The following is a 25,382-nucleotide window of genomic DNA, read 5'->3' as shown; positions in this document are numbered from 1 at the left end:
TTTTTTTTTTTTTTTTTTTTTCCTCCAAAGCATTAAATTATCTTTTCTTAGAGGAAGAAAATTATTATTATAATATATATAGTTATTTCTGCAACAGTGCATTTCTCCTAGCCTTGCCTCTTAACCAAAGCAGTGACTCTGGAAGTGATTCAGAATACAAAGATTCAAACTTACAGATCTTGCTCCTTGCTATTTTTTTTCTGGTAAAGACAACTCAGGGTGTCTTAGGAGAGAGAGAGAAAGGAGAAACTAATTATAGGCCATTATTGTTTACTACATTTGTTTCAGTGAATGTTGTCTAGACTTTCAGGCTGTATCTGACATTAATCATTCACTGTAAAGATCAGTCCTGGCTTTATGTGTCATTAAATGGATAGGGCAATTGCAGAGGACACAGGTACTTGGATCTCCATAAGCAAAACAAGGAAACTATCCAGTTCCTGCATGAGTGTTGCTGTCGCCCATGGGGACCCAGCCCCAATGGTATGTATTCATGTATGTCTAGAGAATATCCATAAATCAAGCTACCTGTAAGACAAAGGTGGAGGAGCACCTAGTGTATGAAGACATTAGACATACCTAGTTTAATGCCAGAAAATAAAACACTGAGAATGAAAGCCCACTTGTGGTCACAAAGAATGGTCTGAAGTTTAGCTTCTATTTCTCATACTTTTCTTCTTCATCACAGGAAAATGAAAAGTAAGGAAAAATAAGAAACTGTACAAATGTCTTTCAAAACACGTTTGTTACAAGGAACACTGCAGTTACGATCTTCTTGATGCTATTATGTAGGTGTTATTGCTGCAGTTAATTATCCTTGGGTTAGCTTTGCATGAATGTGTTGTCCTTTTAACAATAATGAAATTGTTTATTCACATAAAATTGAGCACGGGGATGAATATTTGCAGAATCAGTGTTCTGTACAACTGCCTTTGGTTATTTCATTAAGATTAATTACTTGTGTATGAATGATGGGAGTAGCACAGCAACAAAGCTGTAGAATAGGTCTCTGTCATGGGTGTTGCATTTACTCAAGGAGTGACTTTATTTTCTGTGAACTAATATTTATTATGACTTGTTCTACTGCTTTATACTGTGTTCTTTTTAGCCTTATAGAGCTTTAATTGATGATGACCTCTTTATTTCTAGATTTTTTTTTAATTTTTTTTTATTTTTTGTGTATTATCTGAACTTCTGTTTTGTACTTTTAACACATTCCTCTAGCAGTACAACAGGCATTTTGGAAAGAGCAGGGAAAATCTCGTAGAAAAAAGTTCAGTAACAGTAGACTGGAGAACCAAATAATAGAAATCATTGTTCCTTGTTAATGACATTAAGTTATTTGCATAAAAGAGAGATTTTGCAAAAAAACTTTCTTGGGATGTATCCTTCATTTTATTTTCTTTATGGAGGGTGACCCTGTATCTTATTGTTGATCACTGTTTGCCAAGTATGGTTAACTTCTCCGTTCTTGAAGCTGTTCCTTAAGACCTATAGAACTAATTCACAAAGACCTTGCTATCTATTTATTTAGACCTATTTATAAATGGAGAGAAAAATAAACAGTTCTACCCCTAGCAGGACACTTGAAAAGCTTTCTCAATTATGTCAGGTTTCAGAAAGCAATTTGAGTGTCCTCAATTTGGTGTCCAGTGGAGAGGTGGCAGGTAGCATGCAAGACTTGCATCCCTGTGAGCTGAGCTGTAATTTGTTTTGTTCACTAGAGTCAAGGAAATCTTAATAGAAAAGTTTTTGTATGAAACAAATAAAAATTGTACAGACAGCCAGATGACAGGGGTCATTTAGTCCCAAAAACTGTTTGACGAGGTACAATTTATATCTATACTGCTAAATTTTTTTAACCGTAAATAACCTATTTTTGGTATTAACTGGAAGTTTGCATCTGTGAGTTTTTTGGGAGGGTGCTAAGTGGCAGGAGCTAAAAGTATAATAGCAATTATGCTAATATAAAATGAAATCAATGAGATGATAGTGGCTTCTGGTTTGCTTTGACACAATTTTGTTTACTGTAGTGCACAAAATGATTTGAAGAGAATTTCAAAGGCTTAGATAAGCACTACCCCTTGGAAAAGTTTCTTCTCTCATCCCTGTTCCAGCCTCATCCATGGTTTGTAACAAAACAGCAGGTAGACAGATAGTGTATGTGAGGCTGATTTATAACATTACTAAGCAGTCTTATCTGTTGAGCAAGAAGGTTTGTCTATAACTTGAGCAGATCCTGTGCAAGTGTCTTTACTGATGCTTAATAGTTTTAAGGACAGTGTTCTTAATGCATGAATACTTCAAGTAGTTTTCTAGAACTCAGATCATGCTGATGTAGAGAGCCAAAAGGCTTTATGCCAGCGTGACTCAAGAAATTCAGGAAAAAATGAGTCATCTGGTGTAAATGAAAAAGCACATTCATTTTAAATATATATATATATAAAATGTGTGTGTGTGTGTGTATATATATATATATATATACATACTTTATACCTTAAAAGTAGACAGAATTTTAAGATATGGAGAACTGGATCTAATCCTAAAAAAATTGTATTTGATTTGTCTCAAATAAATTTCTACTTAGTGTAAGAGATTATTTCTTTTTATATAATTGTCTCAAAGCTTGCTGGGGACACAGATGGACATGTCCAAGCAAGTTCTGGGCAAGGGTTGAGAAGTCCTTTGTCTGGAGAACATTGATGGACAAGTCCTGGTTGTGAAATTTTTTGTCTGAGGGACACAGAAGGACAAGGCCAGGGGAAACGAGAGAGGGATAAGCTGTAGCTTAATAGCCGTGAAGTTGTCTTTTGTGTGGGCTTATCTTGAGGAAGATGGCCATCTCAGGAGGTGCTGCACATGACTTTTGCTGAAGCACCCATGGATGACATGTAGGCAGGAGAAAAGGGAAGATAAAAGAGGAATCGAAAACCATGAGGTTTAGGTTTTCTGGCAAAAGTTTCCTTATGAAGAAGAAGAGGTTTCTGACATGAGAAGCCTCATGACCTGCCTCTCTCCTTCCTGGACTTGCTCTGTGCTCTATCACGATGCTGAAGAAGAACAAAGGTATCTGCCATCAGATTCCTCACTATGGAATGCCTGCATGCTGACTGATTCTCCTGGGCCTGCTGTCTGAGTCCTACTGCTTCCTCCCGGACTGGCTCTGACTTCTTCCTGCTGCCTGCTTGCTGCGCAAGGCTACGCTGCTGCTGCTCTCCCCTCCATCTTCTTCCTATAAATTGTAGTGAGACACTTAGGAATGAAATGATTAATTTCCATGAACACCACTGTACATCTTGGACCAGTGACAGTCTTTGTGTATACAGGAATAAAACCTAGCCAGTGTTGTCCCATAACCTAATGTCAGCACCAATACTGCTTGTAGTTAGAAAATCACGACTTGGGGTAAGTGGTCAGCATTCACTAATTCAAGCAGCAATTCCCTCTGTGGGTGACTCAGCTGAAAAATCCTAAGTCCTCAACCAAGACCTTTCACCCTTGCATCCACCATACCCTCTGATTTTGCTTCAGGAAGAAGGTGACTCTTTCCTGTTGCTTCACATTTTCAAGATTGCTTTTAGGATTGATTTAACATAGAATAAAAGAAGATTGATTTAACATAGGATAAAAGTAGAGCTGAACTTCCTCTAACTTTCAAGATGGTCTTGGACGTAGCTAGTTATTCACGTCAGCTAGATTAAATGATGTGTGTCTTCTCAGACATATTGGATAATGAGTGCTTGCAGATATTAGAAATTAAATCAAGAGTAAGGCAGAGTGACCTACAACAGGAGAAAACAAATTCATGCTCAGGATCCTGGTAAGGATTCTCTGAGAACTAAACTCTCACCTTCACTCAAACTCAGAGCTACTCTTGGCCCTCCAATAGATAGAAGGCATTTACCACTGCAAACAATTTTGGTTCCATTAACTCACCATGTCTTGCAGAATTTAGTGATCATTTGGATTCAGCAGCTCCTTTAGTCTGTAGAATTACCTTAATCATAACTATACCTTTTTCCTGATAAGCATTTGCAATACCGTGTTCAATTTCCTGGTCCAAATCAGTTAGTCAGCCTGCCTGTTACAAAGCCCTGTGGATGTTTCTGTTTGAAATAACATAAAGAGATTTCTGTCCAGGCTTATGAACTTAGCTTTTCCAGAGGTGAAAGTGGTATATTAAGTTAGGCATTGGCCATAGTGAGTGATGCTTAAACTTAGAGCTGGCTTGATTTTTGAGAGTTGGGAAGAGTAACTAGAATTTTGCTTACTTATGTTCTTCAGTGCTTGTTTAATCTAGGAAGACTGAGGTCATCAGTCAGGGTGGATGATTATAAGGTAGGAGAAAAAGGCTGTTTTGGAAAAGAGAAACTATGGAACTTGATTGATTTCTCTGTTCCTCCAATTTGATGAAATCATGAAAAGGACTGCTGCTGCCAGAAACTTAGAATCTCATTGTACTGATAAGATTGGTAAAACATAATGCTTACAGAAACTCACATCCCATGTTTATCTTCAGGTATGATGCTTGGGAAACGATTTAGACCAGCCTTATAGGTGACAAGAGAGTTGAGATTCAGAAAAGCGGCATCTGGGAAAATGACTGGTTACGGTTTTCTGTATAGCTCACCACGCTGAGGTACTCTTTGGAGAATGTTGTGCAGTCAACCAGGAGGTATATTGGGATCACTGGTCATGCTCAAACAGATTATCAAAAAATTAACACAGGAATATTCTTCCTTCCAATTCAAAGGCTCTACTGCTTGTGGCTTCTGACTGGCTTTCTCCCTAGTGTGTTTTAGCAGAGGAGATCTGTAACTTGGAAATCCTCTGCTGCCTACTGCTCCCAAGAGAGAATACGTCTACAGGGGTTTGCCTTTTAAAACTTAGTAGTGGCTTAACCTGCATGAATATATTATGAAGTTTACTTCTAAGGTGAAAAGAACTGAAAAGCTTTAAGATATGCTACAGGTTATATTTTATTTCAATGGGAATTGGAGGCACTCTGTGCCTTGCAGGATCAGTAGTTTAATGTCTGTAAATGAGATAGCGAGCCTAGCAAAATGTATTGCCTTTGTCACGAGAATTTCAGCAACGTTAAACACTTCTAGGTTGAGATCTGTGTTTTCCAGAGGAATGAAGTCCTATTGTTGATCCATTTTGCACAAGGCTGGGCAAAACTTTCCAGAGTGCAATTTCTGCAATGGACGGAAATGAAAAAAAGTTTTTTAGCCTTTTCCTTCCTCCCATGGAATGAAATACTGTCTTTTGGGTAAGTGACAAATCCCTGATAATACCACATGAGATCTGTATAAGGAGGCAAGTACAGAAATGAAAATTGGCAAAGTTATTTTCTGAAAGAAAAGAGTCCCAGGGTAGTATAAGGTCATGTCTTCAGACAGGAAACTCCAGAGATACATAAATTTCCTCCATAGATTAGACCACTTCTTTAAATGGTTTTATTTGTAATAAGAAATCATTAATATGTTCATAAACAGATCAATCACTTTAATTTTCAGTAAATATTTGGGGATCTGTTTTATACTGAAAAAGCTAATTTCAACACAAGATCCAGAAAGAATCAAATGGGAGTTCCATTGTCACTACAGTTGTGCTCTTCCGAGCTGTGTAACTCTGAAGTTTGAAAAGGCTAATCTGATATGAATTTCAGCTATTTTTAATGCAGAAATCTTTTGATATTGGAGTATTCCAAATCTCTCAGAGGGAATCCATCATCCAATATTTATGCAAAGCTATGTGAATACTTTGTTATCCCTCTGCAAGCTATGCTTCCTTTCACTGGACATTCTGCAGTGATAATAACCAGACAGCACTCACTTATGGAATTTATCGAGAGATTATATATTCTCTCAGTTGAATGGACTTCAGGCAGAGCTAGGATGCTGCCAGGGAAATAAAGACAAAGAGTACTCTCTCTTTTGTTCCCTCACTAGTTGTTTAATATAAAATGCATTATATTTGGTATTTAAATAAATTAACTTGCAGCTGTAAGAGATCAGTTTTATCAGATTCAACAAAGTCTTTGATATTTGCAAACATAAAGGTCTTAGTAGAATATCCATTCAAAACATGAAAAAATGAATGTTATACTTTGCAATCCAGTTTAAGCCAGGTTTGTGGGGAGACGTTAAATCTTTAACAAAACTAGCTAGTATAATTAGAAACAATAGATAATATAAAGGCATGAAAAACCTTTCTGCAGGTTTGAAATAAAAGGCATCAAACTTCAAAGCCAAGTAGCAGTGGGAAAAAATTGCTCGGAATTTAACTGTTTATGTTTAATTAGAGACTGAGGAAAAAAGTTGGTTAACGGCAGTGGTATAAAATGGTCCAAAGGAGTATGATAGCAAGGGAAGAGCACAAGTGGTGGTGACTATGGAGGAAAAAGGAATTATTTTCTCATGGATGCTAAATTATTAGTCACAAATTGAAAAGAGGAAAAGAAAATCACAGCCTGCCACAAAATCAGAATCTTGTTTGGGTATTTGATTTGTGATGTTCAGGGCAGTTACAAATTTGAGTTTCTGTGCAGTACAACACCACTAAAATATAAGTGAATCTTTTGGTATTTTCCTGTGCAACAATGTATATAAAGTGTTTGTAAACAGCCAAATAAGTATTTTTAAATAGAAAAATCTGTCGTCTTTGATGCAGTTAAGAAAACAAACTGAACACAAGTCACATTATGCTCTCTCAGAGGCTCTGCCCTTTTGACATAGGCATTTCTACAGACTAGAGAAATCACTGATACATCAGATCAGAGGTTTAAGAAAATAATTGTCCATCAATTTTATTAAAGGGCTGTGCATAGGATGCATGCCAGATAAAGTGTATCTTTCTCTTGAGTCACTGAAGAAGAGTCTTTTACAGTGCAATACTATCTCAAGAGCAAGAGACTCTGAAGAATATATTTTTTTCTGGGTAGCTCGTCAAGTGACACATTCCATCAGATTTTTCTAGGTTAAAAAAAAAAACGAATAATCCCGTAAATAATAAAACTCAGTGTCATTTCTATTTTCAACCACTGGAATTGCTACCTGAACTGAATTTTTTGAACTGTTCTATGTGATAACACGTAATGAAACCAGTGGCTCAAAATACTGTGTTGAAAACATACAATGACTATATGTGATTTATTATTTGGTTTGTATGTTTACGGTGGTTTAGACCAACAAGAGAGACTTTTATTTCCCCCACCCCAAGCACTTATTTTTCTACTATTTACTATTATTTTCTACTATTTTTCTATCTATTTAAATATTGGCTCATAGGTCTCACTGTCCCTTACAATATCAAAAAGATATTAGGTGTCTCTACACTCATTCAAGAGCAGAGAGCTGTGTGTTTAAAAGAGGAAGGGATATAGTCTTGGGGGATTGAATCAGGAAGAAAGGATTTAAGACTACCATGTCCACAATTCACCCTACAAAACTAAAGTTGTTCATTGCTGTAATGAAGTTTGAGTCTTCAGGAGAAATGAGCAAATGAGAATTGTCTGAATTTTCAGCTTAACCTGAAAAATTCACTTCAACTGTCCAGTGAAGGAGTGCTAAGCGGAGATGGAGCAGTGATATACTGGTCTGAGGGATTGCCCAGATGGTGTGTTGCTCTGAGTATTTGATTTTGTGAATAGCAATAAAGCCTTTTTTATTGATCTCTGGAGGATTAATTTCTTAATTTAGCACTCACTGGCAAAGATGCCTGCAGAAAAAAAATTGGATATGCATATAATGAATTGCAGTGTTTATTGTTTGTATGAGGCACAGAAACCATAATCTGCTGATTGGAGCTGAGTTTGAAAAGTGTTAATTCATGAGCTTTGACATTCCAATTATTTTGTTATTAATATGTTCTGCACCCACCTTTACTACTGTCTTAGCATCCTTTCAATAGCCCTGCTAAAATACACAAGATGCAGATAACAGAAATGTTGTATCACTCTGCATTTCTCTAAAGGAGGAGATGGGAAATTTAATGAGACTGTTATTTCATTTAAGGTGGCTGCTTTTCAAACCAGAAGTACAGGGTGTTCTTAAATTGCCCTGAAGAGGGAGGTAAGAAGTGAACAAAATTTCAATTCCATTGAAAGTTTAGACTTGTTCAACAAATATTTTTTGTGTATGTCATGTTTATATGTGGCTTGTTGCAAATGGCTTCATATTTCTTGAAAGTGGTGCCTTAACTTTTAGTTATAAATTATTCTTTGTCTTTCTCTCTCTGCTGAATTGACTTTGCCACACAGATAACAATCTAAGTCACGCTGCTCTGAAATTAAGCCAGATAAGAAGGGAAACAAATGGAAAACACCAGAAAGTGCTTTCCAAGGAGTAACCTTTCACTGGTTAAAGTGAAACTGTCTCTGAAATACAGTAGTGATATAACCTTAATGTTGCAGTGGGTAGACCAAGTAATAAATTGAGACCATCTTGCTTGCAATGACTGAAAAGGACAATCTCTTTAAAACCAGACAGGCATGAAGGCTGAGCAGCTGTCTGGATTTGGATATGTTGGGGCTTCAAATATCATTCTTCATTTATCTGATACTAAACACACTTCTGGTGATGCAACTCAGCCAATCTTTCTGTTGTACACAGGAGATCTGACGTTGCTGATCTAGGTTTTGTCCTGTGTGCTAGATTAAACAAGGAAGAGCAAAGAGAATTTCTAAACCACACCTCACTTGTTCTGTTTTGTCATCTGGCATGTGAAGAATTAAATAGGAAACCAACACCGCAGATCTTAATGACAACGTTGGAAGCCATGGAGACCCAACCTTTTTTTTCCTATCCAGAAGGTAAGATATACAAGTCCTTGACAACAACGGATAGGATTTTTTGTACTCCTAGTGATTTTCCTTGGTGGCATTAAAGTTCTATTATTTATTGAAATTATGTTCTGTACACATCAGAGGACATTTCTGCAAAGTACATATGATAACTAGCTGAGTGATAAAAAGTTAAGAGCATGGATTTTTATTTAGTGGTATGTTTTAAGTTGCAATAAGTTATGACGTTTGCTCACTTCATTCTGAGGACTTTTACTTACTGCACAAAGTAGTTATACCTTTCTTGGGTCTACTTCTCAAGAAAATTATTTGCCTTTTTTTTTTTAGGATCCATGTAATATAAATAACATTTTTTTTCCTAATGATGAAGTGATGTTCATATGAACAAATATTTTAATAAGAGGAATTGGAAAATAGACTTCATGCCATTGCAACATGACTAGAGATAGAAAAAACTTCAATGCTGTTTTTTTTTTTTTTTTTTTTCTTCAAACAAACTCCTTTCTGAGATCTTTGCTAGTTAATCTAGCAAAGCTAGATATCTTACTTTAGTGGAAGGGAAGAACTTTTTGTCTCTGGGCATAAGAATGCAGCAAAAATTGAACCAACAATATCAACATTCTCATATTCCTTAGCAAGCTATTGTGCTTGTCTGGGAGTGTCTATACTAAACTGTCTTCTGAAATTTATGTGACTATTATATAAAAAATGAATTTTAGAATTCAGTTGTCTTCCCAAAGAGCTACAGATGGGGAAAATACTTATTATTGCTCTTTCTAAACTGTCCTTCATCTGCAGCTGCTCATCTTGGGAATAATTCTCAATTTAACAACAATTCTACCCTAATCCCTTCCAATCTAAGCCATTCTGTGATTCCATAAATATATGCTTAGTGTAAAATAAAACAGAAAAAAAAATCATGGGAAATGTAGTGTCTAATTACAAAGAGGATATACCCTTTTTAAGTCTGAGTAACACTTGAAACTGAAAGTGTAAAGTGAAGTGGCAAGATCAAACGATAGGTAATGAGGTTGGAACATTTTTGATGCTATTGCAGCCATTTCCTATACACAGAAAAAGTTAGATTTGATCATCTATAATGAAGTAGAACTGTATACTCTACATATCTCTCATATCAAGCTCTCAGACCATGCTTTCCACATGGAGAAGTCCCAGTTCTGTGACTAAAAATTAATACAAATTCAGCCAGACCTTGCTGTTCTCTCTGAACCCACCCATAAAGTTTCTAAAACATTTAAGATCTTTGGAATTTCTCAAAGGGTTTCAGAGAGAAATGATAAAGAAATAGCCTTGAGTACAAAGGAAATAGAAATAAAGATATGTTTCATTAACAATAACAGGAAAATACTTCCGTCTGCATAAGTTTTTTCTAAAAAGGGAACATAAAATCTTTACGATATATGGTGGAGAAAATGATTACTATGATTTGCAAATGGATGAAGTAGAAACTCAGCTAAGTACTAACACTGGAAGAAAAAAGCATTAATTGAGGAGTAAGAAAGATTAAGAAAAACTTCAGTTCTATTAGTTCTAAAGCCTGTTAAATACAGCATAGAAGATGAAATATAATGTTGATTCTTAATGTTCAAGTGAAAGCATGAAATCTGTTAAAAGAAAGACTTAGAATGCATTAAAAATCACAGTAGAAAACATAACATTTTAGACATATATATATGTAGCTCATATCCCATTCAACCTAATTTGCAACTAAAAGATGTTTCTTAAGTTTTTTTTTTTTTTTTTTTTTTTTTTTTTTGTAATGAAAATGACAGAATCCAGTTTTATGGAAATGAAATCATTTAAAAAAAATATATATCCATTTACAGCAAATCAGTTTCACTTGTGGATTTTGCTTTCAGTTATCAGTATGATTCTCAAAACAGTTATAAATTCCTTTACAGACTGTGAATTTACTATACATTTGGTAAAAAAGATAGGCATATATTTATGAAAGGGAAAAATTCTCTGGGAAAAAATTGCTTTTTTTGGATAGATAGAGACATGTTTCCTTGGGCCTGTGAAGTTGCCTGGAGTCTCTTGGATCCCAGTTCTTGAAATGAGTTTGCCTTGTGGGAAATACCTCTGATGTCTTTATGTCTAATCACAAGGTAAAAGCTATGCTTCAGCCTACAGATACTCAAGGTTAACTCCCAGTTTTCTGAAATTCAGTAAGAAATATTCTACTGGCTGTCATATGGTCTGGGTTTAGCCAAAGTCCTGTAAAGTAAATCCCATTTTTTTTATGAACTTGAAATATGTATGTGGAATGAGAATTTTAGTAGAAAGAAAAGAATGTTCAGTTGTTTCTTAGTGAAATCACAGAAGATCACAGAATCACAGAATTGCAGGGGTTGGAAGGGACCTCCAGAGATCATAGAGTCCAACCCCCCTGCCAAAGCAGGTTCCCTACACCAGCTCTCACAGGTAGGTGTCCAGGTGGGTCTTGAACATCTCCAGAGAAGGAGACTCCACGAGCTCCCTGGGCAGCCTGTTCCAGTGTTCCATCACCCTCACCGTAAAGAAATTCTTGCATGCATTTCTGCGGAACTTCCTATGCTGCAGTTCCTGTCCGTTTCCCCTTGTCCTGTCTCCACTCACCACTGAAAAGTCTGGCCTCACCACTCTGCCCCCCACACCTTAGATACCTATAGACCTGGATCAGGTCCCCTCTCAGTCTTCTTTTCTCAAGGCTAAACAGACGCAGTTCACTCAGCCTTTCCTCATAGGAGAAATGCTCCAGGCCCTTCACCATTTTTGTGAACCTCCACTGGACTTTTTCCAAGAGGTCCCTGTCTTTTTTGCACTGGGGAGCCCAGAACTGGACACAGTACTCCAGATGAGGCCTTACCAGGATCACCTCCCTTGACCTGCTGGCCATGCTCTTTTTAATGCACCCCAGAAGATGAAAGACAAAGTCATCTGCAACTTTTCTGTGATTAGGAAGGAGGCATTTGATGGCATTTTTACTTCTGTTTTAATGGACTGAAGATCTTCAGCACTTTCTTAAATATTCTCCTCTCTACTAGAGTATCAATTAGAGGTTTGTAAATTTATTCAAAGACAATCTAACTAAATTCATTCTAACTGCCCACCTACCACTAATATTTCCCCACTAATCCATGTTCCCCAGTACAACATCTAAATGTGACTTAACCACCTGCCTAACCACTCTTGGAGAATAAATTTTTCCTAATACCCAACTTGAATCTCCCCTGGTGCAACTTGAGGCCATTTCCTCTGGTCCTGTCACTAGTTATACAGAAGAAGATGCCAACACTCACCTCACCACAGCTTCCTTTCAGGTGGTTGTGGAGTAATAAGGTCTTCCCTGAGCCTTGTCTTCTCCAGACTGAACAACCCCAGTTCTCTCAACTGCTCCTTGTAAGACTTGTACTCCAGACCCCACACCATCTCTGTTGCCCTTCTCTGAACGCTCTCCAGGCACTTGATGTCTTTCTTGTAGTGAGGGGCCCCAAACTGAACACAGTACATGAGGTGCAGACTCATCAGAGCTGAATAGAGGTGGATGGTCTCTTCCCTACTCCTGATGACAGTGCTATTTCTGATACAAGCCAGGATGCCATTGGCCTTATTGGCCACCTGGGCACACTGTTGGCTCGTGTTAATCTGAGTGTCAACCAACACGCCCAGGTTTCTTTCTTCCACACAATCTTTCAGCCACTCTGCCTCAAGCCTGTAGCGTTGCATGGGATTGTGGCCAAAAGGAAACAGACTGATGCTGTTTGCTACAGGCAGACTTGTACCAACTCCCACTGTCTGCAGAAGAAATTCAACCTGAGGAGATGAGTGAGAAAATGAAGCAATTAACAAGTAAATTGATTCCAGCTGATCTACTTGGAAAAAATGGCTATAACTTTTCATTTCCAGGTATAGCTCTGTTGCTGTCATCTACAGTTTACACTGTATGATGCCATTTACTTACAATATTTATAGGTAATGTAAGTACAAAAATCTGATACAAAAGCAGAAGGAAGCAGTTTTTTTGTTTTGTTTGTATTTCTTATGTTTTTTTGAAATTATAGTCGCAAGAAATCCCAGATATCACTGATGCAAAAGAGTCATTGTATTTCTCCTAAAGAGAGACTTACCTCATTTGTATTCTGCACTATTGTATCTCACACAAAGAGCGTATGATTAGCTTGATAAGGAGCAACTCAAAGTCAGACCCCCTTTTCAAGTTAAAAGATATATATTTTTGACAACTTCGTATCTGATCTCAGATGCATTTTATCCCAGTGCCCCTTTGTTATCAACCCTAAGCGTATACTTTCTGGCTAAACTGTTGTTTCATAAAAACAAATAAATGGTCTTGATGATTTCTTGCATGTTCACTTATGGAATTTAAAGAGCTTTTGTGGGAATTTATAATAGTTCTCAGCAGAAATTTCTTCAGAAAAAAATAATGAAATCCACCGCTCATGTTGGTTTCTGAATGATAGTCCTGAGATCCAAATCAAATCCACACTGTCTGAAGTCTCTAATTAGTATCAGAAATAACCTGAGAAAACTTCAATAATGCTAAATTATCTCCCACAGCTCGTATAAGTATGGTATCATCTACATGTTCTCAAAAGATCTTACTTCACCCATAGGAAGAAATGAATGGGAAAGTTTTTTGGTTGAAGGTCAACTCATTAATCTTATTTGTCATATATCAAAATTTGCTGCACTTAGCAATGGGAGATTTAGAAGTGAAAATGTAGAATACTTGACTATAATAATGACACTTCATATCATGTTTAGTTATATGTCTGCAATGTGGGAAGGGTATACCTTTTACTGAGACTACTTCTGCCAGAAAAGCTGTACAATATGTTCCAAAGTGTCATTTTAAAAAAGTATTTCAGTGATCTAGAAGATCATTGTCTGTATTTTTAATGCTCTAAGAAGGGCTGGTCTTAGTGTGCTATGATAATGTATGTGCCAGATCTACTAAGAAAGCCTTACCTTGCCTTGCTTTTTGCCATACACTATGACAGCAGGGGTTTACTGTTCTCACTACCACTGTGAAATAATGGGTTGAGTTCACTACAGACAAGAAAGTGATGTAAATTTAAAAAATGATAAATTGTGGAAAAGTGCTATTAACTGATGAATGTTAAATGTGTAAATGTCCTAGTAGTGAGAAGAAAGCTGGTGTGATCCATACTAGACTATAATGGAATGAACCATGAAAGCAATGAAGATATGTACCATCTTTTGATATGGAAACTGGGACCAACACAGCCCTTGAGAAAGTCATGCAATGAAAGAAATACTTGCCAATAAATCAATTGGTTTAAATTGTTCTTTGGCGAATGGCTGAATTTTATGAGCCTTGTTGAAGTTCAAAAATGAGAAATTCTTTTTTTCCTGTGGTGTATTTTTAATTAAGTTCTCTATTTTGTGACGTCTAAAAACTACTTTGTCCATCTGTGAGGGGTACATTGTGAAATTAATCTTGTACCTAATTTTTGTAAATCAATAACTAAGAGTTTTGACAGTGCAAAAAACTGCATTTATAAACTGGCCTGACTGATAAACTGGATTATTAACTGATGACAGCTAGCGAATATGTCATCCTTTGAAACAAAATACCGTGAAAGAAACAATCACAGAACGTGGGGTTTGGAAGGGACCTCTAGATCATCTCGTTCAACCCCCTAATTATAAAAAGAGATGTATAGCATCAGGGATGAGAGACCACTATTGAAGCTTTTTTGATCACTGCTCTGACTGTATTCCCAAGTTTTTCATTTTGTGAAGGAAATCTGCTCTAGTTTCAATAATATAATGGAAGGTAGAGAGCTGGTGTGTCAAAACTCAGTCAACATGCTTTTCATTTGGTTTGGGAAGAGCTAAATCTGCTGATTGCCAGAAGTTGAAATAGTAACAGAGGTATTTTCTCAAGGGAAAATACATCCGGGCTTAATTTTGAAAGGGCAAAAATTGTAGCAGAGTAAGAAAAAAAGCTGACGCTACATTTACAGGCAATTACCCTTTTCAAAACACATCTGTGAGAACAAGCCAGGTAACTTATGTCAGATGCTGAATTTGAGCCCATCTACCTCAAGAATTAATACAGGATAGAGTAAAATAACATCTATGGAAGCCCATGTCTCCCTTGTTTGTGGACGAACAATGAGTTTATGTGCCTGGCTCCTATCAGTCTTATTTCTCATGCATTGCATGGATGACCACTCTGAAGATGACCTTTGCTTTAGCACGTGCATAGTAAGTCTGAGACATCGCACAATGATGAACTCACTGTCTAGGCAGTGTACAGTTATTGCATAGATATTTCAGTCTCAGAAATCTGAGACAGAAATATGAACCCCCTGGGTTGTAAATCACCATTTTTTCTCACTCAACCCAAAGACTGATGAAGCTCAGGTTGGCTTCAAGCCTGTGCACAAACAATAGAGATGTTTGGGCTGTGGAAAATGTGGAAGTCTTGTATCTCTGAAGTCTTCAAACTGTGGAGATTACAGGTATAGAAAAGTGCATTCATGGGGACAGCTGAATAGATGATGTTTTTAATAGCTTTTTTTCCTTATTTCTTGAATCTAATACACTTAAAATTCTGTTTTGAAATGCTGAATTGTGTGTGTTTGCATGTTGTGAACTGTGAGCACAGCTAGACAGGCAATCCCTTTCCCATTTCTTTTTAACTTGGACTTTTTAACTTTTCACTTAACTCTTTTAACTTAACTAAAAAATCCAGAGGTATCTTTTTCTGTTATCTACGAATAACAAATCTTCTTTATAAACTACTTTGTCAAGCAGAAAAATTCACATCTCCACACTGATATGTTTCCAATGGTAGTGTCTTTCAGACAACTTGAAAGAATGAGCCAACAATTCTTTTTCACTTCAGAGTACTTAACCTTTATTCAAAGTTCTTTTTTGCATTCATGCACAGATGGATGAAAGATGTCTGGGTTTGCTTTTTCTTCTGTTTCTTTCTTCACTGCAAAACAGTTGTAGCACCAACAGTAAGTTTATTTGTTGTCTTTTTTTTCCCTATCTATGTGTATTTTTCATTAAAAGAAAATAATTTTTGCTCAACATTCAGAAGCATTTGAACAGAATATTAAATTGCAGGTCTGCTTCTAGAGAGGACATGAAAGTATTTGTTCTAAGTTTTCTTTAATCTTCCAAGTCCAGGTTGGATAGGGCCCTGGGCAGCCTGGTCTAGTATTAGATATAGAGATTGGCATCCTTGTCTGTGGCAGGGGGGTTGGAACTTGGTAATCCTTGAGGTCCTTTCCAACCCAAGCCATTCTATGATTCTGTGCTTCCATGTTTCTCAGATAAGTGGTTCATACTACTAGAAGGGGGTCAAGGAAAAGGCCCATAACTGGTATCTCACTATAACATTCATTCCGTGGAGACAGCTGTCCCTTCCATCACTAGCTGCCTCTGCCTGTGTGTGCTGTTTCCTTAAGGTTGTGGCTATTAATATAATGTTGTGACTATTAATATAATGTCAGTTCCAAACTGCTCTTTATAAACCAAAGCTGAATGTTGTCATGGAAGGTACTGAGAAATGTATCTACAGGCTCCAAAGCAACGGTTTCAAACAGAACTTCAGTGCCATCTGCGGCTCTACCTAAATAGAAATAGGCCTCTGTACCCACTTTGAAACTGATGAAATCTGCATGGAAATGCAGAAAATGTTCACTAGGAAAGGTAAATAAAAGTGAGTGAAGTTTTTAATCTCAATGCATTTGAATGTGTTTCCAGTGGGGACTGTGTTTAGCAGCCATAGTTCTTTGCCTTTTGTCTATTAAGAGCTTTAGGAGTATATCTGAAGCATTCCAGCACTTCCAAATCAAATACGAGCTTTTCTTGTGATACTTTAATTTTCTGATTATAGTGGCCATAATCTCCTAAAGAAGACATTGTGCCTGATAATGAGTAGACAGAAATGCAGACAAGTGCAGGTCAGTTATTATATTATTATATTATTAATAACTGTTACACACTTAAATACTCTTGTTTAGGACTTGGATGCCTTCCTACAGAACTGAGACTGATTTAAAGTGGCACACTCAGAGGGAAGAACAGTCCAAGGCAACAGACCAGCAGAACAAAGCCTGCTACTTTCACATGCATGAAACGAACTGGCTGTGAGTTCCAGACACGTTCCTTAAAGAAACTATGGGGCTGTGGTTTTATTACATGTAATGGTCTGGTGGAACAATTTGATTAGTAGTTTTAACCAGACAAGGATACAAGGCTTAAACCTAGGGGATAATACAATTAGTTTTCATGTTTTTTTGTAAAGTGCCAGATGCTTCCATAGCATTTAAAGGCAATTTTTTATTCTTCCTCTTGTTTAACCCTAGCAACTGTGCCTTTTACAAATTGCATGACATTATAGAAAGAAAGAAATATACTTGTTTTGTCTTTAGTTAAGATTTGCAATGCAACTTGCCACGATAAGTTTTGTTTTCAGTTTCAGTTATGCTTCTGTAAGTTTACACTCAGGGATAAATCATGTAGTCAGGTTTTCATTATAGTATGAAAGATTAATAAAATCAAAATTAAAATCCTACTACTTTAGAAAAAATGTTAGATAAAATATGCTATTTGCTTATATTAGAAGTGTTTAAATGAGAAGCATTTATTACCTATGTCCTTTGAGGTAGAAGCTGGAAGATTGGTTTAAAATAGTTTCTCCGTTGCCAGGAGAAACTGCCTACATATGACAAAATCTAAGCATTTATATTGAAATTACCAATAGAAACATTCACATATGAGAAAAAAGACCAATATTTCTTGATCTGTATTCTGCTCCAGAAAAGTAATTAATGGTACAGTTGTCATCCCTGGAGGCTTTCAAGAAAGTTGAACGTGTGTCACTGAGGGACATGGTTTAGTGGATATGGTGGTGATGACTGGACTAGATGATCTGAGAAGTCTTTTCCAGCCTTAATGACTCAATGATTCTAAAGACTACAATTCATTTTATGACATGTATGCATCTCCCCCAGAAGACAGAAAATAACTAAATTGGAAACTGTGTACAATATTATTTGTATCATTCTTTCTGGAAGAAGTGGGTCAACGATGATCTTTTTAAGAATGATTGTGGGGTTCTACAATCTTCAGACATATCTTCTGGAAAGAGAGTGTGTAGGCTTTTATAGGGTCTCGATCACAGCACATAAACACAGGAGTGCTGTAACAAGCCAGAATTTCTTTTCTCAACTGCATTATGAGCAACTTCTAGGTAGTAAAAATAAGTATCCTATAAATACTGCCCTCTTCATTCTGTATCCAGTTTTGGAGTGCATGCTAAATACTTCTAGAAAATATAGAGTAGGATTTGGTAAGTCAGTGTTGTTTCCCACTTCACTGTAAATACTCAATTTACAATTAATATTGCATATACAAATGACTCTGTTCTACTTCTTTTCCTCTTCCTCTCAGCTTGAAATCAGAGTAATTTTAAATATCACACCTGTCAAACTGGATGTGTTATATTACTCCTAAGACACATTAAAACAGTTAAGCTTTTATATTGTTTTTTAAAAATATCCCAGTGTAGTTGTGATTTTATTAACATTAGGATCTGGCAGAAGGGACTAAAGAACAGGAAATAATCTATACTTTATAGCTTTGAGTGTCAAGATAATAATGTATATTATTCAATATCCCCATTGCCGATATGACTTTTTCAGGGATAGCAAATTAGAAAATTAAAAATTTCTCCTCATTTTAATATATCTTACTGATGTGAAACTTGATCATGTTTAATCAGTTTTCTGGAATGGAAAGAAGGAAGATAAAAAGCTACTGCTTGAAGATAAGCAAAGAGCAAGTAAGCTATTTAGTGTAGCGATACTTTGTCTCTTTAATGGTTTTCTGCTGTTTGCACAACTTCATTTGGAGAGCATTAATACAATAGCAGTGTGAAATATATGTCTGATGAGACTTTGTAAGTATTGCATTGTGATTTTTAAAGAGGTTTTTTTTGTTGCTGTTGTTAATTCTGGGAGCTTGTTCAGTGTAGACAATTTACATTTGACTTTATACTTAGATATGCCTTATTTGATATGGGTTCATTCAAATAAAAAATAGAGAAGATGCCAAAGCTTATAATAAAGGAGGGTTTAGAAATGAAGCTTTAATCTTTTTCAGACAGCTTAGCGTCCTGGCTTTTTCCAGCACTGAATACCAAGTGGTTCCTTCTGATTTCAAGGTTTAAGAATACCATGACTCTCATTTCTCTGACATGAGGTTTTTAATGTTTTGTATATAACAGCCCTTGAGTCTCCTTACATAACCTTGTGCACCAGGTTATTTAATTTTTTCCTGTTACTCCTTATTGACATGTCTTCCCATCACATTTCCACTCCTCCATCTTTGTCTTGGCCGCGCAATTTTGTCCAAACAGGATGAGGCCAGATTCAGATAAGCAGCACCAATGCCTGTCATGTCTTCATCATGGGAGCACAGTGCTCACATCTTTCTGTGTGGGAGAGTAGAGAAGGTGGAGAAATAAGGTTAAGTTCCCTGCAGCACTTTTCCCTAGCAGCGTCACAGAAGGCTAATGCACACTATGTAGTCCCTGATAAGAGGGAAGAGATGTTCTCATTCACAAAACTTTGCCCAGCTTTGTTACTGGAGACATCGTATGGCACGGTGTTAGGCAGGGTTTATTTTTTCAGGCTGTGATGCATTTGCACTTAAACATTTCATCCGCACTCTTGCAGTTCTCTTCCACTGAGCACATTTCCTGTAACGAGAAGACCTGTTTGCACTTTGTCAGTAGGGAAATTGCATAAGAGTCAGACATACCTCACTCCTGGGCTTGAATTACGCTGTTATCCTGCTGTCTGCTGTGAAGAGGTTTCAAGTAGACTGTTTGCCATTAGAGCATCTCTGTGTGAATTATTTACTATTGACAGAGGTAACCAGTAGGGAATATTTCCATAGGGTATGGATTTATAATTATGCTGTTAGCTTAGGGATTAAAGCTTTTTTGATGGCTCAGAGAGAGGGTTATTGTTTGTTTGTTTTGAAATCATAGGAAGTGCATTAGGAATCTGACCTATCATGTTGTTTCTGGCTCAGGAGAGGGAACATGGAATGAATAACAAAAATAATAAAAATAAAGCAAATAATTTTTTTCTCTAAAAACCCTTTAATCTGATTCCATGGAAAAAAATCCTAAGCAGAAATTTCTGCTTTATTTTAAAAGGTTCACCCTGGAGATTGATACCCTTGCAGAAGGGCAGACAGAATGACCTGCTCAGGCTCTCCCTGAAGGCTTCTGTTAGAGATCAGCCAGATTCAACCAGGAATCAATTAGCAGTAGCTTTAAGGTATGGCAAGAATAATGTCAGTATGTACATTCCTGTATTTACCATGGATTTACCATGGTATTTATATTACATGGGATATTTGTTCATGTGCTGGACTAGGAGTGGGGTGACTGCTGTCCTGTGAAGAGCATGGCTGTGTGATGTCCATGTGCTGCGATGTTTGTGGGACCTGGACATGAGCTAAGGACAGAGCTGAGGCTGAGGTTTGTTCAGCTGAGGAGCACTGGTGTGGCAATGGTGTTCAGTTTCTCAACTGGAGAAGTCCTGCGTTTGGCTGCATATGACCAGAGATTTGTTCTTCTAGAGTGTAAGTCAGTGTGCATGTGTCTGTCCTGCATTAAACTTTCTTGAAAAGTTTTAGCTGAAACCATGGGATTTAGCAACTAAATGAAGACTATGTATAGGGAAAGAGATTATATGTAGTGCCTATAAAAGGAAAATTTAAAATATTCAATTCCTTATACACTCATAAATTTATTTCTTCTATAAGTATAATACATTCAAAGTATAGTATTTCTATAGTCATTTGACAAATTATGACAATGTAACAAAGTTCAAAATAACCCTAGAAAGACAGCCTGAGAATACCCTCCAGCACAAGGTAGGTGTGCTTCTTTAAAGAACCAATATGGAAATGACTGAATTTCAATAATGAAAAGTTAGCTATTTTCTGAAAAAAAAAGTGCACATCTTCACCAAATTCAAGATTATTTCCTACCCAAAATAGCAGAGTAAGGAGTACAAAATGGGGTTTTGCAATTAGACAATCTCTTGTACTTCCTCTTCCAGAATGAAAATCCCATAGGGACAATGAAAAATTATTAGTCAAAACAAACCTATGAACTAAGGAAATGATATCAAGATTGGCACAAAGATTGCTTAACATTGTCCTGATAAAGATATGGCTGATTTTAAGCTCAAGCTTTTCTGAGGACTAAACACTTGAGACACTGAAAGTGTGGTGTTTTTTTCCCCCCCCAGCATAAATTAATATCAATTGTGTCAGTCTGTAGAATTGCAAAAAAATGCATAACCTGAATTAAAATATAACATTCAAAATAGCTACAGTTACATGACTGCAGGACTCCATGCACAGAAGAAAAAAAATCACAGAGCAGACCAGAATTGTTCAATACTGGTTTGTAGCAACCATGGAATTTTTGGAAGCTCCCTAAGGTGTGCTAGAGTGTCTAGAGACTTGGCTGGAAAGATCATAGGACCTCTGCTTTGGAAGCACTCTGGGTGTGTGTGGGCGAGAGTCAGGTCCTGGGCTGGCAGAATAAACAGAAGGAATCCAACAATACGATCTTGGCATATAAGATTTGAATGATGTGCACTTGCAGGTTGCACTTCTGACTAAACTAACACTGAGTGAGCAAAATGAGGAGTACATTATATATCTGTATCAAAATACAACAGTCCCAGGATCTTGGATGCCTTTTACACGTGAATACATCAATCTAGGGATTGGGTAGATTTTCTGCAGTTCAGGGACAATTCTCATTTGAGTTGATTATTGGTGATCTGATTGCAAGATCACTGACACGACCTTCCCAGCAAACGTAAAGAATTAATTCTGTAGAGGCTTTTTGCTAATAAAGCAGCCTGCCACTACTAAGCACAGCCTTTTTCTGTCTCAAATGCTAGAAAAAGGAAAACACTACAGGGAAGTATTGCCTCTGTGATTGTGTGTGTTTGTGTATACATGTATAAATTCAGAAAGCCTTGATGTAGAAAGCCCTTGATGTTCCCACAGACTGCCTCAGAAAAAACTGCAATCCAATACTCCAGCCTGGAAATCGCAGCCAGAAGGTTGTACAGCACTTTCTCAAAAGATGAAATAGCCCAGATATTTGGACAAATTAATAGAGGTGGTTATGGCTGTGCTTGATGAACACTGGAATACTACAGTTATTCCAAAATGCTTCTTCAGTGACCTGAGGACAGTTATCAGGGATCTGCTGAGCTACTAATCAGGATGCTGGACAGTCTGTCCATTCCACAGCTACTAGGTAGGTACAGACAATAGTGCTCAGGGCTTTGTGACTGGAGCATTAATGGGGCATAGAGAGCAACTTTATTTTTGAATATAATTGGCTTGAAGGGATTAGTTTTAGACTCCATTGACACAGCTGAGCTGGGCATGTTAATGCAGCACAGTTGCATGTGCAGATAGAAGTTCTGAGATACTTGCTGGCTTGAGTCCTGAAAGCAGTACAACATGTCAGCTATAAATAATACAGCAGGTAATATGCAGGCAGCATTGTTTTCAATACTCATGCTAATCTATTATAAGTTTGCTTTGGTATCTCTCCCTGGCACAATGTTACCCTTCACGTGCAAGCAGTGAAGCTCGTCAGTTTTTCTGCATTTAGGCAGAAATTTTAGCTCTACTCTGTAAGAACAGATGCCAGGTACAAAATATCAACTAAAGGAAAATTTTATGGATATTGTTGAGGCAGAAAAATCCAGAAGAGAAAAATCCACAGTTTGTTTAGATTCAGAAGATCGATAAAAAAAAAAAAACAACAGTAAGGACCAAAGCACAGTTTCATGCTCTGAGAATGCTGGGAACAAACATCTGGGATGGACAGAGAATTTTGAAATACTGCAATATTTTTTTATCCTTACAATAGTAGAGAAAGAATGGACTGTCTTTAAGATATAACACACTGTGCTCATTCAGCCGTCTGCTCACAGACAGGACTAGCCTGGAGTATGCTAGGAGGCAAAAACTCTGCAGTCAGAGGTACTCCAACTCTGGCAACAGGGGAGATGTGAGTGACCAGGCTAGCTGAAATTTACATTCTATCCCCTTATAATTACAACAATAATAAAATCTTTCTACTGGTCTCAGAATCCAGGTAAGCTATGAATGAAAAGACCACAGTGATACCAACAGAGACCTTTATTTTAATGTCTTGCTTAAACTACGTTGTGTGGTTTGTGAAGCTCAAGGAGAGGTAAGTCACAACTAACTACATGCATACCTATCACCCACATACATTCAAGTTGTTACTTAGAGCTGATCAAGAAATCTTATTTCTATAAATGAAGTATTATGATAAAATGTTAGAGTATATAAAATAATATCCAATTCCTTTGCCTAATTTTTATGCAGTGCAAGAGGAGATTAAGAAGAAGTGAGGTATGAGGAAGGATGAAGCATAGAAGAATAAGACAGTAATACAAATAAGCCTGATCATGTTCACAAGAGAAGAGCCATCCTATTTCAATAGATTTTTCAAATGAATAAATATGTATTTATGATAAATGTAAAAAATCATTTATCTCTTCACAGAATTCAGTAACGTCTTGTGGGAATCATGCTTCTGTTAGGGAATTTTGACACTTTGAGAAAAGCAAAGGCAGAAGTAGATGAGCCTGAGGGCTTCCAGGCTGCCTATGAGATTTGGTGGGAGCAGAGGAGGAAATTTCAGGATCATATGCTAAGGCTATAGGTTCAAGAACTCTCTGTACACTTCTTTCTTAACCCATTAATATAATAAGCTTTGTCTTTTTCATAGGAACATTTTTGAAAGTGCTTCTAATCTATACTTGCATATAGATGCTAGATGATGATGCATTAAATCTTCAAGCAGAACTTGAGCACAAAAGCATGTTGAAATGAAGCATGAAAATATTGCTTTACTAAAGCCAGACATAATGTTATGAATACAAAATTTACTCATCAAGCTGCTGGAATGTCTTTGGTTTTTTAGCAATACAAATCATATATAAGTAAAACACAGACATTTTTCTATGACAAAAAGTACATGATAAAGTACTAGATCTTAAAAAGGATCCAGATTCTATCTAGCACTGTTCATCAGTTATGCAATGGATTTTGACTCAAAACAAGTTATAATTCTCATCTGATACGTCTATTAGGTAAAAAAAAATTGCTCATTGCTCATTGCTGCTTGAGTCACCTGGAACTTAAGAGTGTTATGCACGACTTCTGATGATAACAGATATTATCCGCCACATTTGACTCTGTTGTACTTCACCATATTTGGAAAGCTGTTTCTAAAATCTATTTTGTCACTTTCAGCACAAAGAATTGCTCTAAACACTGGTGTGAGATGGCTGAGATGACAGTATGTTACAAATGAGATTCCCAGCATTACATTACGTATCTTACATTTCCAGCATTGCGTATCTGGAATGTCTCTGCCTTCTGACTCTGCAAGGTTTTCCTTAGTAATTCCAATGCAGAGGTGTGGTGTTTTTTTGTGGTTTTTTTTTTGTGTGGTTTTTTTTTTTTTTGCATTCTTAGCAGAGAGAAATGGCAGACCTCTCTAATTTCAAAGAAAAAGTTCAAGATTCTCAGAATGCTTTATTTTTGATGTTGCATTTGGTGCACTTTGTTTTAGGAACAGACAAAATTCAGCTTGACTGCCATGACATCTTGAATACTACAGACAGTACTTTGATGGTGAGCTTCTGCAGACACGTATTTCCTTGCTGGAAACAGAATTTCTAATTTTAAGTATTTTTAAAATTACAGGATGTCAGCAAACTCTGTGGAGCTGGGCTGCTTCTCAAATATTGGCTCTACAAGAATGCTTTAACTCTCAGTTCTTAATTGAAAGCAGAAGATTTTAGGAAGTGGAAAAAGACATGCAAGCATAATTTTTGTCTGTTCTTCCATTGATGACTGCAACTCATCTTTTGCATCATGGAGTTTATATTAGATATCATTCCTTCCTTGGTCCTGCTTCCTTCTCTTTTCATGTGAGATATTTTGCTTTGTAGATGTATGTTTACTGGGGCAAAATTTATTCACAAATTGCTGCAGTGTTGTACATTAAAGGCACTTTCTATTAAAATTTTTTTGCAGCTTTACATAAGGTGTAAAGCCTGAGAAGGTTGTTTCTTTTCCCAAGGTCACAGTTTCAAATTCAGTTGTCACTTGCAATTATTATGCAAGGCAAAGATCTAATGAGATAGTGCTTATCATTTGATTTCATACCTGTTCCACAAACGTTCAGCACAGGAAACTTAGATTTATTTCATTGCTCACTCGGATCTTTACTGTAGAGGATAAAGATGAATAAATATAAAGATGAAGAGATCTTTGAGTTTTTGCTTTCAATTTCCTGCAAGAAAGGATACCAAAAATGTTTGTAGCATTCCATGTATATCACTGTTTTCTATACCTAGTGCATATGATCAAAGGAGAATTTTAAAAAGAAAGCTTAAAAGGAAAGATCCTT

The sequence above is a fragment of the Lagopus leucura genome, unplaced genomic scaffold (assembly GCF_019238085.1).
Source record: "Lagopus leucura isolate 7727_CA_CO unplaced genomic scaffold, USGS_WTPT01 Super-Scaffold_100157, whole genome shotgun sequence".
NCBI classification, from domain to species: domain Eukaryota; kingdom Metazoa; phylum Chordata; class Aves; order Galliformes; family Phasianidae; genus Lagopus; species Lagopus leucura.
This window is presented reverse-complemented; position numbering follows the sequence as displayed.